The 11,727-nt window shown below is 38.8% G+C and overlaps 1 protein-coding gene across 4 annotated transcripts in view; it reads right to left on the minus strand.

Annotated features, from left to right (window-relative positions):
* The window catches only part of PLCL1 (phospholipase C like 1 (inactive)), a 388,297-nt gene that overhangs the window by 201,631 nt on the left and 174,939 nt on the right, over nucleotides 1-11,727 (minus strand). Inside the window, exon 1 of one of the 4 annotated variants that reach the window (XM_082397317.1) lies at nucleotides 3,563-3,637. The exons of the other annotated variants lie outside the window; for them this stretch is intronic. The gene's annotated coding sequence lies outside the window, so the exon portion shown is untranslated. Of the gene's footprint in view, nucleotides 1-3,562; nucleotides 3,638-11,727 lie in introns of those variants that run through there. 4 annotated transcript variants of the gene reach the window in all.

Below are 11,727 nucleotides of genomic sequence, written 5' to 3' on the forward strand. Positions count from 1 at the left end.
GAGTTATGTTCTCTCATCAGCCAAAGGACCTTAGCCTATCTGCTTAACTTCTCTGTGCTTAGTTTTCCTCTCCTGCAAAATGAGGATAATATCTACTTCATAACGTTTTCCTGAAGATCAAATCAATGAGATAAAATGTGAAAGCACCAGCAGTATCTAGAATATGGCAGCTCCCTACAAATGATACCTATTATTATACTATACGGAGGTATGATTTATCCATACAAGAACAATGATGTAGGTTCCACATCAGAATATATGTATGATATAAAATACTGTTTACCAAGAATGGTTATGCTGTATGGGAGACTCACCCCTGGGAAGAATTTCAGCATCAATAAATTTAATGGCTTCTACTGCTGATAACTGGGTGCTGTTTCCACAAAAAGTCATTTCCCCCTTCTTATTACTATAGTATCTTAAATCTACAACTAACTCACTCCAGTGAGTTAAAAGGTAAGCACTAACTGGAGAAGGCAACAAAATAAGCCATTATCAATGAATTTCACTTCAGCAGAGTAGAGTATCAAATTCTTTAGCTGATCAGCAGAAGAGTACTGACTCAGGGCAGAGGTTTAAGACAGAACATAAACTTTCACTACTTGGCTATAATGCCAATAAATGGCCTCAAAGCTATCCTGACTAAGGTTTCAGAAAGGACCTATTCGCTCTGCTAGGGGACAGAGTAACAGGGTCCTATCAGTTCTAGTGTATTAATCATGAATGCTCATCACAAAGACAGAATGAGTTTGAACAATTGTCCTAACTAACCAAAAGAGACTGATTAGTCTTTAGGTTTCTGGACTAGCCTTGTGGAATATTAAATATTTATCAGAAGACAATTAGTCACTCGATTAATAAGATTTCTATGACACAAGTCAATGTTCCTCAGTCATGTCCAACAACCAACCAGTTCAGAGTGTTATAAACCTCAGGATTACTTTGATGCCACAGCCTTTCAGCCTTTAATAATCTTTCCCATGCACAGTGCCTATGTGTTCATCAGGATGCTTTTTGCTAAGTGACAGAAATCCAGCTTAGGTTAGTTTAAGCAACACAAAAATATATAGGGAGCATACTAAAGTATCCTACGATATTAAAGGATTGACCACGTAAACTGCAGGAAGTATGTATCTCTCTACGGTCTGACCCTCTCACTATAGACTGGCTTTCCTCTCGGGGCAGTAAATCTGCTATTATAAGCTCCTGGGTTTCACATCTTATAAATTTCCCAGAAAAAAAGGAACTGACTCCTTCTCAATTCACTTGCAAACTTCAGGGGAAGGACCAGATTGAGTCAGATGCCCACTCCTGGCCAGTCCATTGTGGCCCTAGTAAGAGAAAAGATGGGAGTAGCAAAGGGGCAGGGTCACATAAAGAACAAGGTGGTGCCCACAGGAAGCTTGAGCCATTCCCAAAGGAAAGGGGGTGTTGTTCCCAGAAGAAGGGCTGAGGGGAGGGTTGTATAAACAACAATGGCAGACCGCTATAGGTATATATCAATACATGCAATTTTTATTTCAACAATCAGCATGGTATGAAGACATACATGTTCTTTCATTTTGTAAATAAACCTTCACCAAACTTAACCATGTAATCATTTTGTAATCATTCAAGTCAGGTAACCTAATGCATCCCTGACCTTCCCAGCTCACTATTTCCACCATTCCCACCTCCAGACTCTTAGCTGGAACACAATAAACCTCCTAAGTAGCAACTTCTACAGGAGGGAATACATTCACAGTGCTTGCACAGCCATGCTTCTCTTGTTTAGGGAAGCCCTCAGTCAATAATTATTTTCTTTGTTATTCTAGGTAACTAATTTTGGCCTCAGATAACCTAAGAAGTTTTTGCAATGCAGTTTTATTACTGGAAACAATTTCATTATAAGAGAATATTAAGCAACTGTGAGAATGAAGTCAAAAGGTCAGTATCTACATATAAATACATTCCTATCTTACAATCCTGCCTACTTAGATATAGCAAATTCTGAAGTAGCAAAACAGACTTAACAGAAACATTAAAATATTTTTAATTACCTTATATTACCATTTGTAATTATTTCCTCCAAAAACATGTATGCTGACTTTGACGTTTGCAGTATACAGAGTATTTTCAAAGTGCTGGTTCTGGGGTTCACAAAATGGCTGAGAATGAATCTTTTATTGCCTTCTTCCTCTCAGGTTAAATGATTTTTTAATATTACTTGATATGCCATAAATCCTTACCTGTTTAAATCCATGTGACCATATAATACATGACCTTTGAAAAACAAACGCCTCACCCATACTCATGCTCAGGAAAACAACCTCCCAGAATATTAGTCATGTCTGACCTCTCTTCTTGGGTGACCAGATGTCTCTGGGGTTCAGGTGCTAGACTGGGTACAATAGGCCCCCAGGTGTGAAATGGAAGAACTGGTCTCCCCCAATGCCACAGGAACAAGGGCAGGAGAACCAGATGCAAACCAAAGAGAGATTAGACAAAGGAACCTGCACCAGTTAGAGAAACAGTACAAAGATTGAGAGTCAGGAGTGCAGGTTTAATGAAAGAGCTAGTAAAGTTGAAGAAGAGCCAGTGAGGCCAGATCACGTTAAAAGAGCTAGAACCCTTAATTTTTTTGAGAGAAATAATTTTTGCTACCCCAAATCTTACAACTCAAGTGTCACTTGGAGTTTGGGTCTCCCACCAAAGCTCTGCCCAAAATTTCTGAGGATTCCTTAGATGTGTATAAGGTAAGGATGAGGGCAGAACTTGTATTCTCAAAGTCAGCTCTGCACCTACTTGCACAGCCCCCTCTCTGTTCTCCACCATTAGACCCAATGTGAAGCTCAAGCTTTCTTGAGTTCCCCATCCATTTCTCCACTCACATAAAGCTTCCATGAATATGAGACTTTATCAGTTATTCAAAGGGAGGTGTAAAAGGAGTTTACATGACAGCAAAGTAAACAATTTCAAGTTGAACACTGAACATCTCTCCTCTTAAATTATCTTTTGGCCACCCTAACACTGGATTATTTCCACAGGTCTCTTCACCCAACTTTGCAGCATCTGCAAGCTTCTTTTTCCTCCCTCCTTCCTCTATTTACCTGCTTCAAAGAGCACAACAAACTCCCCTCCTTAGGTCAGGTGTCAACTTAACCATTCTCCTCTCCTGCCTTGGGTCTAGCCTCCAACGTGTTCTCCAGTTTTGTTTTGTGCCTCTACATGGATTATCAAGGCATTCACAGACAGAGTTTTTCTCCCTTCAGAAGAACTTGGGTGACTACTGTTAAGATCATGTATTTAACTTCTAACTCTCATTACACAAGACTGAAGTGGAATCATTGGTCCCTGAATGCAGCTAATAAGGAGAAATGAGCTTGAGTGGCTCTCCACTCCATAATCTAGGGATAAGGCAGCATGACTAGGGAGAGGCTCTACCTGTTCATGCACAAGTCTGGGCATCTGAATACAGTCTGGGAAGAGATCTCAGCAGCTTCTCTGGTCTCTCCAGTTGTGGAACTGATTTCCCCTTCCAGAAGCAAATTCTGGCTTTTGGCTCATTAGAAGAGATACTTACAGGCAGATGTTGATCATCTTTGAAATCTCAGGTAAGTCAGCTCTGATCTCACATTCCACACTGTACCGAGCTGGCTTATAGGACCTCTTGCCCCTGAACCCTCTCCCTACTGTGCCTGGCAGGCCCTGGAATACAGAGAAGCAGGAGAACTTTCTGTAAAGTCATGTTCTAAATCTGGTCTGATTCTGCTGAAATCACAGATGACACTAGCTCATGAAAATGAGCAAAAATACAGAGATACAGAACTAGAAACGAGACAGGTCTTTGGAGATCGTAGTAACACAAGGAACACAACACTGCCTACACCAAAAACCCTCTGCCCTTTCGGATTCCGTGGATTCATTTGACCAGTTAAATACTTTATGACAATCTAATCAAGACATAAACTTTAACCACTGGATATTTGGTGCCCCCTATACCACGTGATCTGAAGACACATTGCTCATCAAAATGACAAATGGGCTTCATATATAAAAGTAAGTTCACTCATTCATTCATTGATTAATTCAACAAATATATATTGAGTGCCTACCATGGGCCCACCAGCTTAAGTTCATGGGTTTAAGCCTCTTGAAAGCTCCTGACATGATTCTATCCACCCATTTAAAAAGTTACACATTACAGGAGAGGTTACATTTTCCAAAATACATGTGAAATCCACATTAAAATTAATACTATCCTAGCTAGCGATCACAATGGGCCTGTCAAAAGAGCGAGGCATCAGTTCACCCTCAGTTCCACTCCTTTTCCCTAAAAACAATCTGGTTCTTAACTGTTCCTAAGAGGCATCTTAGAGTTAATATACCAAAATTAAAAATTTTTAGTTTCTCTCTAAACCTGTTTCTACCCCAATGTTCTCAGTTAATGGTGTCACCTCTCACTCAGTTGAAAGGTGACCTTGGAGTCATATTTGAGTCTTCTCTCTCTCTCTCACTTCCGATATCCAAGGATCCATCGGCAAGTCCTTTCTGTTCTACCCCAAATCCCATCTACTATCCAGCATCCCATTTCTCATCATCCTTACTACTACCACCAAACTGAAGCCAACATCACTTTTCACCTGGACAACTGTAAAATTTTCTAACTGGTCTCCTCATTCACTCTTAACCTCTTACAAAATTCATTCTAGCAGCTGGAAATTAAATCCAATTACATCCTCTACTGTTCAGTGGCTTTTCATCACATTTGAAATAAAACTCAACTTTACACGGCTACAAAGGGCCTGTCTCCATTATTCTCAGCCTTGCCTGCTTATCAGAATTACCTAAGGAACTTTTAAAAATAACTAAGTGCCACCCAGATTAATTAAATCAGAGTCTCTGGAGGTGGGCTCCGGCATTGTTTTTTTTTTAAGTATGCTTTCAGAATAGAGGACCACTGTTCTCCATGGCCTGCCCACTGTCTATCTTCCTCTCTTAGTTCAGCTGCTACCACTCACCCCTCCACTCATTACTCTGCAGCCTCACTAGCCTCTTTGCTTCCTTCAATCCACAGTTTCTCTGCTTTATCTGGAAAGCTCTTCTTCATTCCTACCCTCTTCTTCCACCACTGATCGTCTTCACAACATTGGTTCCTTCTCAAACATCATTCAGTTCTCTACCCAAATACCACCTCTTTGAAACAGTTTTCTAGGACCACTCAGTACCCTATGCCAGTGGGTCTCAAAGTGTGGTCTCTAGAGCAGCAGCAACAACAGCACCCAACAACTTGTTAAAAATGTAAAATCCTGGGCCCCACACCAGGCCTCTACTGAATCAGAGACTCTGAGGGAGGGGCTCAACAATCTGTTTAAATAAGTCCTACAAGTGATTCTGGTACACATTAAAGTTTAAGAAGCACTATTATGCATGTGTTTGTACACGTGTGTACACATGTGTCTACATATGTATCATATGTATATATTTATCTGACTACCCCTACCCTTCTACTCTTTTTTTTTTTTAACATCCTATTGGAGTATAATTGCTTTACAATGGTGTGTTAGTTTCTGCTTTATAACAAAGTGAATCAGTTATACATATACATATATCTCCATATCTCCTCCCTCTTGCATCTCCCTCCCTCCCACCATCCCTATACCACCCCTCTAGGTGGCCACAAAGCACCGAGCTGATCTCCCTGTGCTATGCGGCTGCTTCCCACTAGCTATCTATTTTACATTTGGTAGTGTATATATGTCCATGCCACTCTCTCACTTCATCCCAGCTTACCCTTCCCCCTCCCCATGTCCTCAAGTCCATCCTCTAGTAGGTCGGCGTCTTTATTCCTGTCTTGCCCCTGGTGCTTCATGTCCATTTTTAAATTTTTTTTTTAGATTCCATATATATGTGTTAGCATACGGTATTTGTTTTTCTTTTTCTGACTTACTTCACTCTGTATGACAGACTCTAGGTCCACCCACCGTACTACAAATAACTCAATTTCGTTTCTTTTTATGGCTGAGTAATAGTCCATTGTATATATGTGCCACATCTTCTTTATCCATTCATCTGTCGATGGACACTTAGGTGGCTTCCATGTCTTGGCTATTGTAAATAGAGCTGCAATGAACATTGTGGTACATGACTCTTTTTGAATTATGGTTTTCTCAGGGTATATGCCCAGTAGTGGGATTGCTGGGTCGTATGGTAGTTCTATTTTTAGTTTTTTAAGGAACCTCCATACTGTTCTCCATAGTGGCTGTATCAATTTACATTCCCACCAACGGTGCAAGAGGGTTCCCTTTTCTACACACCCTCTCCAACATTTATTGTTTGTAGATTTTTTGATGATGGCCATTCTGACCAGTGTGAGATGATATCTCATTGTAGTTTTGATTTGCCTTTCTCTATTGATTAATGATGTTGAGCATTCTTTCATGTGTTTGTTGGCAATCTGTATATCTTCTTTGGAGAAATGTCTATTTAGGTCTTCTGCCCATTTTTGGATTGGGTTGTTTGTTTTTTTGATATTGAGCTGCATGAGCTGCTTATAAATTTTGGAGATTAATCCTTTGTCAGTTGCTTCATTTGCAAATATTTTCTCCCATTCTGAGGGTTGTCTTTTGGTCTTGTTTATGGTTTCCTTTGCTGTGCTAAAGCTTTTAAGTTTCATTAGATCCTATTTGTTTATTTTTGTTTTTATTTCCATTTCTCTAGGAGGTGGGTCAAAAAGGATCTTGCTGTGATTTATGTCATAGAGTGTTCTGCCTATGTTTTCCTCTAAGAGTTTTATAGTGTCTGGCCTTACATTTAGGTCTTTAATCCATTTTGACTTTATTTTTATGTATGGTGTTAAGGAGTGTTTTAATTTCATTCTTTTACATGTAGCTGTCCAGTTTTCCCAGCACCACTTATTGAAGAGGCTGTCTTTTCTCCACTGTATATTCTTGCCTCCCTTATCAAAGATAAGGTGAACATATGTGTGTGGGCTTATCTCTGGGCTTTCTATCCTGTTCCACTGATCTATATTTCTGTTTTTGTGTCAGTACCATACTGTCTTGATTACTATAGCTTTGTAGTATAGTTTGTAGTATAGCCAGGGAGCCTGATTCCTCCAGCTCTGTTTTTCTTTCTCAAGATTGTTTTGGCTATTCGGGGTCTTTTGTGTTTCCATACAAATTATGAAATTTTTTGTTCTAGTTCTGTGAAAAATGCCAGTGGTAGTTTGATAGGGATTGCATTGAATCTGTAGATTGCTTTGGGTAGTATAGTCATTTTCACAATGTTGATTCTTCCAGTCCAAGAACATGGTATATCTCTCCATCCATTTGTATCATCTTTAATTTCTTTCATCAGTGTCTTACAGTTTTCTGCATACAGGTCTTTTGTCTCCTTAGGTAGGTTTATTCTTAGGTATTTTATTCTTTTTGTTGCAATGGTAAATGGGAGTGTTTTCTTAATTTCACTTTCAGATTTTTCATCATTAATGTATAGGCATGCAAGAGACTTCTGTGCATTAATTTTGTATCCTGCAACTTTACCAAATTCATTGATTAACTCTAGTAGTTTTCTGGTAGCATCTTTAGGATTCTCTATGTATAGTATCCTGTCATCTGCAGTGACAGTTTTACTTCTTCTTTTCCAATTTGGATTCCTTTTATTTCTTTTTCTTCTCCGATTGCTGTGGCTAAAACTTCTGAAACTATGTTGAATAATAGTGGTGAGAGTGGGCAACCTTGTCTTGTTCCTGATCTTAGTGGAAAGAGTTTCCGTTTTTCACCATTGAGGACAATGTTGGCTGTGGGTTTGTCATATATGGCCATTATTATGTTGAGGTAAGTTCCCTCTATGCCTACTTTCTGGAGGGTTTTTATCATAAATGGGTGTTGAATTTTGTCGAAAGCATTTTCTGCATCTATTGAGATGATTATATGGTTTTTCTTCTTCAGTTTGTCAATATGGTGTATCACATTGATTGATTTGCGTATATTGAAGAATCCTTGCATTCCTGGGATAAGCCCCACTTGATCATGGTGTATGATCCTTTTAATGTGCTGTTGGATTCTGTTTGCTAGTATTTTGTTGAGGATTTTTGCATCTATGTTCATCAGTGATATTGGCCTGTAGTTTTCTTTCTTTGTGACATTTTTGTCTGGTTTTGGTATCAGGGTGATGGTGGCCTCGTAGAATGACTTTGGGAGTGTTCCTCCCTCTGCTATATTTTGGAAGAGTTTGAGAAGGGTAGGTGTTAGCTGTTCTCTAAATGTTTGATAGAATTTGGCTGTGAAGCCATATGGTCCTGGGCTTTTGTTTGTTGGAAGACTTTTAATCACAGTTGCAATTTCAGTGCTTGTGATTGGGCTGTTCATATTTTCTATTTCTTCCTGGTTCAGTCTCGGAAGGTTGTGCTGTTCTAAGAATTTGTCCATTTCTTACATGTTGTCCATTTTATGGCATATAGTTGCTTGTAGTAATCTCTCATGATCCTTTGTATTTCTTCAGTGTCAGTTGTTACTTCTCCTTTTTCATTTCTAATTCTATTGAGTTGAGTCTTCTCCCATTTTTTCTTGATGAGTCTGGCTAATGGTTTATCAATTTTGTTTATCTTCTCAAAGAACCAGCTTTTAGTTTTATTGATCTTTGCTATCATTTCCTTCATTTCTTTTTCATTTATTTCTGATTTGATCTTTATGATTTCTATCCTTCTGCTAACTTTGGGGTTTTTTTGTTCTTCTTTCTCTAATTGCTTTAGGTGTAAGGTTAGGTTGTTTATTTGAGATGTTTCTTGTTTTTTAAGGTAGGACGGTTTTGCAATAAACTTCCCTTTTAGAACTGCTTTTGCTGCATCCCATAGGTTTTGGGTCATCATGTTTTCATTGTCATTTGTTTCTAGGTATTTTTTGATTTCCTCTTTGATTTCTTCAGTGATATCTTGGTTATTAAGTAGTGTATTGTTTAGCCTCCATGTGTTTGTATTTTTACAGATTTTTTCCTGTAATTGATATCTAGTCTCATAGCATTGTGGTCAGAAAAGATACTTGATACAATTTCAATTTTCTTAAATTTACCAAGGCTTGATTTGTGATCCAAGATATGATCTATCCTGGAGACTGTTTCATGAGCACTTGAGAAGAAAGTGTATTCTGTTGTTTTTGGATGGAATGTCCTATAAATATCAATTAAGTCCATCTTGTTTAATGTAACATTTAAAGCCTGTGTTTCCTTATTTTCATTTTGGATGATCTGTCCATTGGTGAAAGTGGGGTGTTAAAGTCCCATACTATGATTGTGTTACTGTCAATTTCCCCTTTTATGGCTGTTAGTATTTGCCTTATGTATTGAGGTGCTCCTATGCTGGGTGCATAAATATTTACAATGTTATATCTTCTTCTTGGATTGATCCCTTGATCATTATGTAGTGTCCTTCTTTGTCTCTTATAATAGCCTTTATTTTAAAGTGTATTTTATCTGATATGAGAATTGCTACTCCAGCTTTCTTCTGATTTCCATTTGCATGGAATATCTTTTTCCAACTCCTCACTTTCAGTCTGTACGTGTCCCTAGGTGTGAAGTGGGTCTCTTGTACACAGCATATGTATGGATCTTGTTTTTGTATCCATTCAGCCAGTCTATGTCTTTTGGTTGGAGCATTTAATCCATTTACATTTAAGGTAATTATCAATATGTATGTTCCTATTACCATTTTCTTCATTGTTTTGGGTTTGTTATTGTAGGTCTTTTCCTTCTCTTGTGTTTCCTGCCTGGAGAAGCTCCTTTAGCATTTGTTGTAAAGCTGGTTTGGTGGTGCTGAATTCTCTTCACTTTTGCTTGTCTGTAATGGTTTTAATTTCTCCATCAAATCTGAATGAGATCCTTGCTGGGTAGAGTAATCTTGGTTGTAGGTTTTTCCCTTTCATCACTTTAAATATGTCCTGCCACTCCCTTCTGACTTGCAGAGTTTCTGCTGAAAGGTCAGCTGTTAACCTTATGGGGATTCTCTTGTATGTTATTTGCTGTTTTTCCCTTGCTGCTTTTAATGTGTTTTCTTTGTATTTAATTTTTGATAGTTTGATTAATATATGTCTTGGCGTGTTTCTCCTTGGATTTATCCTGTATGGGACTCTCTGTTTCCCAGACTTGATTAACTATTTCCTTTCCCATATTAGGGAAGTTTTCAACTATAATCTTTTCAAATATTTTCTCAGTCCCTTTCTTTGTCTCTTCTTCTTCTGCAACCCCTATAATTCGAATGTTAGTATGTTTAATGTTGTCCCAGAGGTCTCTGAGACTGTCCTCAATTCTTTTCATTCTTTTTTCTTTATTCTGCTCTGCAGTAATTATTTCCACTATTTTATCTTCCAGGTCACTTTTCCGTTCTTCTGCCTCAGTTATTCTGCTATTCATCCCTTCTAGAGAATTTTAAATTTCATTTATTGTGTTGTTCCTCATTGTTTGTTTGCTCTTTAGTTCTTCTAGGTCTTTGTTAAACTTTTCTTGTATTTTCTCCATTCTATTTCCAAGGTTTTGGATCATCTTTACTATCATTCTTCTGAACTCTTTTTCAAGTAGACTGCCTATTTCCTCTTCATTTGTTAGGTCTGGTGGGTTATTACCTTGCTCCTTCATCTGCTGTGTGTTTCTCTGTCTTCTCATTTTGCTTAACTTACTGCGTTTGGGGTCTCCTTTTCGCAGGCTGCAGGTTCGTAGTTCCCGTTGTTTTTGGTGTCTGCCCCCAGTGGCTAAGGTTGGTTCCATGGGTTGTGTAGGCTTCCTGGTTGAGGGAACTAGTGCCTGTGTTCATCCAGTTCTGGAAGAGGCTGAATCTTGTCTTTCTGGTGGGCAGGTCCACATCTGGTGGTGTGTTTTGGGGTGTCTGTGACCTTATTATGATTTGAGGCAGCCTCTCTGCTAATGGGTGGGGTTGTGTTCCTGTCTTAAGTTGTTTGGCATAGGGTGTCCAGCACTGTAGCTTGCTTGTCATTGAGTTGAGCTGGGCTTTGGTGTTGAGATGGAGATCTCTGGGAGATTTTCACCGTTTGATATTACGTGGAACTGGGAGGTCTCTGGTGGACCAATGTCCTGAACTTGCCTCTCCCACCTCAGAGGCACATCCCTGATGCCTGGCTGGAGCACCAAGTGCATGTCACCCACACGGCTCAGAATAAAAGGGAGAAAAAAGAAAGAAAGAAAGAAAGAAAGAAAAAGAGAAAATAAAATAAAGTTATTAAAATAAAAAATAATTATTTAAAAAATTAAAAAGTAATAAAAAAAAAGAAGAGCACAACCATACCAAAAACCAAATCCACCAATTATAACAAGCACTAAAAACTATACTAAAAAAAAAAAAAAAAGGGCAGACAGAACCCTAGGACAAATGGTAAAAGCAAAGCTATACAGACAAAATCACACACAGAAGCATACACATACACACTCACAAAAAGAGAAAAAGGGAAAAATATATATATATCGTTGCTCCCAAAGTCCACTTCCTCAATTTGGGATGATTCGTTGTCTATTCAGGTATTCCACAGATGCAGCGTACATCCAGTTGATTGTGGAGATTTAATCTGCTGCTCCTGAGGCTGCTGGGAGAGATTTCCCTTTCTGTTCTTTGTTCGCACAGCTCCCAGGGTTCAGCTTTTGATTTGGCCCCGCCTCTGCATGTAGGTCGCCTGACGGTGTCTATTCTTAGCTCAGACAGGACAGGGTTAAAGGAGCAGCTGATTCGCAGGCTCTGGCTCACTC

This window comes from Balaenoptera borealis, assembly GCF_965194805.1.
Source record: "Balaenoptera borealis genome assembly, chromosome: 6".
Classification (NCBI taxonomy): domain Eukaryota; kingdom Metazoa; phylum Chordata; class Mammalia; order Artiodactyla; family Balaenopteridae; genus Balaenoptera; species Balaenoptera borealis.